The sequence below is a fragment of the Montipora foliosa genome, chromosome 6 (genome assembly GCF_036669935.1).
Source record: "Montipora foliosa isolate CH-2021 chromosome 6, ASM3666993v2, whole genome shotgun sequence".
In the NCBI taxonomy this organism is placed as follows: Eukaryota; Metazoa; Cnidaria; class Anthozoa; order Scleractinia; family Acroporidae; genus Montipora; species Montipora foliosa.
The window spans coordinates 20,431,831-20,436,830 of NC_090874.1; the positions used below are offsets into that span (position 1 = coordinate 20,431,831).

Sequence of the window (5,000 nt, forward strand, 5' to 3'; positions counted from 1 at the left end):
TGAATGGTGGGGCTGCGGCTGGTAATGTTGCCGCGCCAGTTGTGTCTAGTGGTGTTGAGCCTGCAGTGGGCTTGGTTGTCCCTGATCCTTCCTCCCTGGTGGCTCCGGCCCCGGGGGTGTTGCGTCTGGGGGGGTGGGCTCTGCGTCTTTTTCGCAGTGTTCTGGTTCTGTGTTGGGCTCTGAGTCCATGTGTGTGGACGATAGAGACAGAGCTAGATGAGATGGTGAGCCAGCCGTTGCTGGGCAGTGGGTCGGGGGTGCTGAGGAGAGGGTTCTGGATCCCTCTCCTAGCCCGGGTTCTGTCAGTGTTTTGGAGGCCTCCACCGGTCAGGTGGGTGTGCCTCAGGAGGAGGTGTTGGATTCCTCCCCCTCTTTTTCTCCCCTTTCGGGGTCTGTATTATCCGTTGAATCATCATCGGGTGTTTCAGGAGATGGGGTGGACTCGGGTGATGATGCTCCGGCCTCTTTGGTGGACTCTAGACCTGTTAGGTCCAAACTTCCGGTCAAAGTTGAGCGTAATGGTTCGGGGGGGTTGCATCCCTCTCTTGTGTCAAGGGAAGAGACGGCGAGTTTGGTTCAGAAGCTAAAGGCAACTCTTCCGTCATCCACGGATGATCTTGTTCTTTCAAGGCGGGTTGGGGACTCTGCCCAGCCCTCGCCCCCGTTTGCCGTTCCTCTTCCTCCCCGGGTCAGTTCTCGTAGTTCTGGCTCGGGGATGGCTCTCCGTCCGTCCTCTCGTTCTCGGTCCCGTTCCGGGGACGAGAGGCCTCCTCTAAGCCCGGATCCTCATAGGTCTCGTCGTCGTGCTTTTTCGCCTAGCCCTGCTAGGCGCCGTTAATTTTAGCGTTGTCTCGCCACCTTTTAGTTTTTTGTCATGGGTTTGTCACTACTTTTTTGTTATATTATGGCTCTCACTGTAATTTCTGTTAACGTTAATGGGTTGAGGGATGGTGACAAGCGTCTTGGGTTTCTCCGGTGGTTGTCCCATCTCTCTCCATCGGTAGTTTGTCTACAGGAGACCCACGCAGTCTCTAATGATGATCTTCTTTCTTGGTTCTCTCGGTTTGGTTATTTGTGTGCTGGTTCTTTTGGTACAAATCATTCTCGTGGCGTGGTTGCTTTGTATCGTTCGGTTTTGGAGTGTAAGTCTGTTGTTTGCGAGTTTGATGGTCGTTTTGTTTTGGTTGAGGTTTCTCTTCGTGGTTCTGTTTTTCGGGTTGCTTCTATTTATGCTCCTAACCGTAATCCTGATCGTGACGCTTTTTTGGTTCGTTGTGTTGACTCTATCGATCCTGCTGTTCCTACTCTTTTGTGCGGTGATTTCAACACGGTCCTGGACCGTGTTCGGGATCGCCGTGGGTCTTGTCCTTTTGATGTCTCTCGTGAAAGTTCTGCTTTGTTGTCAGCGTTGTTTTCGGATTGTTGTGTGGTGAATATTTGGCGTGAAAGGCACCCAAATGATTCTGCTTTTACCTGGTTCCGGCCCGAAGGGGCCCTTGCATCGCGCATTGACCTCATCGGTTGTCCGTATGCTTGGGTGCCTTATGTGTCTTCTGTAGACATTCTACCATGTCCTTTTTCTGATCATTGTGCTATTTCTTTCTCATGGGCTCTCCCCAGCTCCGTTCCTCCGGGTCCGGGGTTGTGGAGGCTCAATCTTTCTGTTCTGGATGAGGCCGAGTATATCGACCTCATCTCAACTTTTTGGTCTTATTGGCAGTCTCGTCAGTCTTCTTTTCCTTCCCTTACTAGGTGGTGGGACAGCGGCAAATCCCATATTAAGCGTATAAGTATTAATTATTGTAAAGATCGTGGTAAATGTAAAGTAGTTGAACGTAATATTTTGTCTAGTCTTGCTGCTCATCTTAAAAGTCATATTGATTCTGGTCGTCTTTCTTTCCTTCCTGTATACCTTTCTACTCTGTCTCGTCTTCGTGCTATGGATGTTGAGGTTGCTCGTGGTGCTCAAGTTCGTGCCCGGGCGAGGTGGGTGGAGGAGGGTGAGTCCTCCTCTGCTTACTTCTTCCGGCTCGAAAAGAAAAACGGCACTGGCCGTAATATCTCGGCGCTGAGAGCTAGTGATGGTACTTTGGTTACGGATAAGGATGGGTTGTGTGATGTTTTTCGTTCTTTCTATTCGGATCTTTTCTCTGCTGCTCTTTGTGACTCCAATGCTCGTGCTGAGCTTTTTTCTAACATTTCTTCGCCGGGTTCTTCCTTTTGATGATAGTGAGGTGTGCGAAGGTCTTCTCAGCCAGGAGGAGTGTTTTGCGGCTCTTCAGGGTATGGCCCGTGGTAAAGCTCCTGGTTGTGATGGCCTTCCCATGGAATTCTATTTAAAATTTTGGCATGTTTTAAGTTTTGATTTAGTTTGTGTTTTGAATTCTGCGTTTGGGTTGGGTTCGTTGTCTCGCTCTCAGCGCCGGGGTATCATTACTTTATCATTTAAGAAAGGGGATCGTCTTGATCCCAAAAACTGGCGTCCAATCTCCCTGTTGAATGTCGATCACAAAATTGCTTCTCGTTCTATTGCTGCTCGTCTTCTTAAGGTTATTCATTTGGTTGTTGATAAAGATCAGTCTTGTGGTGTTCCTGACCGTTTTATTGGTGAAAATGTTGCTTTTCTTCGTGATGTTGTTGATTTTTGCTCTTCTTCTGGTGCTCCTGCTGCTCTTCTTTCTCTTGATCAAGAAAAGGCATTCGACAGGGTTGATTGGACGTTCCTTCGTTCTACCTTATAGGCTATGGGTTTTGGGCAGTCGTTTGTTGGGTGGGTTAATTTATTTTACAATAATGTGAGTAGTTGTGTTAATGTTAATGGTTATATTTCAAATTCTTTTAAGTTATCTCGTGGGGTGAGGCAGGGATGTCCCCTGTCCCCCCTCCTTTATGTTTTAGTTGCCGAGGTACTTGCTTGTAATATTCGTTCCAGTGGTTTAATTTCTGGTTTGTCTCTTCTTGGTTCTTCGTCTTCTTTGCCTGTTGTTTCTGCCTATGCTGATGACGCTACGCTGGTTGTTTCTTCTGTTCCTGGTATTTTGGCTGTCTTTGATGTTTATTCTTTGTACGAGAAGGAGTCTGGGGCTAAATTAAATTATGGTAAATGCGAAGGTTTGTGGTTGGGTGGTTGGAGTGGGCGCACTGACTCACCGGTTAACATTACTTGGTCGTCGGTGAAGGTGTTGGGGGTTGTTCTGGGTCCGGGCAATCTGGAGGAGGACAATTGGAGGCCGCGTATCACCGCGGTGGAAAATGCTTTGAACTCTTGGCTTCAGCGATCGTTATCTTATTAGGGCAAGGCACTTGTTATCAATGCCTTGGCCCTTTCCCGTGTGTGGTACGTGGCCTCTCTTATCCATGTTCCCCGGTGGGTCAGTGTTGAATTAAATACGTTAATTTTTAAATGTTTCTGAAGCGGTAAGCGGGATTTGGTCGCTCGTCGTGTTCTTGTTTGGGTGGGTTTTCTGTCGTGGATTTTCAGTGTAAGGTTATGGCTCTTCATGTTCAGTGGGTTCGTCGTTTTGTTTCTTCTCCGTCTTCTTGGGTCTCTTTCATGGTTTTTTGGTATTCTTCCCGGCTTGCCGCTCCTCCGCATCTTGTTTTTTCTGCTCCGCTTTGTTTTTCTCCGGATTCTCTTCCTCCGTTTTATCGTTCTCTGTTGACTGCTTGGCGGGCGTGTAAAGGATCCCTTACGGCGTCTTCTTTGGATATTGGTTCGGGTATTGATTTTTGTCCTGTTTCTACTATGTCTACGAAGTCTGCTTATTTGTTTCTTTTGTCCGAGAATGCTGTCTCTCCTCATTGTGAGGAGAAGTTCTTTACTTTGTTTGGTTCTCTTTATTGGTCTTCTACTTGTCGTCAGCTTTTCTTTTTTGATTTGGATCGTCCTGTTATTGATTTATGTTGGAAAGTCTCACATGAGGTCCTTTACACGGCCGAGAGGCTTGCTGATTTTGGTTATGCTCTTTCTACTGCTTGTTTTTGTTCTGCTCCTGTCGAGTCTCTTTCTCATTTGTTCTTTCACTGTCCTCTGGCTGTCAGTGTTCTGTCGTGGCTTCAATCACTTATGTTCTTGGCTTCTCCTCTTTGTCCTTCTATCTTGGTTCGTCATGCGCTTTTTGGTTTCTCGGCTGATGAGTTTTCTGTGGTTCCTCGGGTTTTTGAATGTTGAATGTCTGCTAGTTTTGTATTTGGGGGGCTCGGAATGATTTTCGTTTTAGGGGTGTTCGTCCCTCGGCTGTTGATGTTATGGAGCGTGTGAAGTCTCGGGTTCGGTTTAATCTCCCTTTGTTTTTCCGTCGTTTCCGGGCTGACCGCAGTCGTCGTTATTTTGTCCGTCAGTGGGGTGCTCGTGGTGTGGTGGCTTCGTTTCAAAATGATGCTCTGGTTGTTCATATTTAAGTTCTGGTTTTGTGCTGTGTTTGCGTGCCCTGGCCGTTTTTCTGAGGTGAACCAACGTCTTGGCGTTGGGTGAGTCTGTTGACGGGTGGCCTTTTATTGGTCACTTTTCACCCTTGTGCTGGGTCGTGCTCGTTTTGGTTTGTCTAGTTGTTTTTGAGTCTTTTTTCTCGTTTTGTCGAATTGTCATTTAGGAGTGTAAGTCAGGCGAGGCATCTCCTAGATGCAATTCTTCGATTTGTCTGTTTGTCTTTTGTTAATTGTTGGTAGGGGCAGGGTTCGATTCCCCGGCGAAGTTGGCGTGTTGGTGCACCCCCGTTTGAGATGAACCGTTGTGTTTGACGGATTCGTCGTTATGTCTGGCGGCCATTGCACTCACCCTACCGGGGGGCCAGCCATTCGCCTTAAACACAAAAAACATTGCTAAGAAAATTGGACTTGACAATTGACCCGGTTACCAATCAGAGACGCAGTAGGGCGAAGGTAAGGGAACTGCTTCAAATGAGGGAATGTGAGAAGATCAAAGACACTTGCTATCAAGGTTTATTTGTTCGAGATGCTCTTGCTGAGACATTTTGGTGAGAGAAAGAAACTGGTATCAT

The 5,000-nt window shown here is 47.5% G+C and overlaps 1 pseudogene; it reads left to right on the plus strand.

Moving 5' to 3' along the window:
- Nucleotides 1–5,000, plus strand: part of LOC138005159 (putative nuclease HARBI1) — a 13,075-nt pseudogene that overhangs the window by 6,977 nt on the left and 1,098 nt on the right.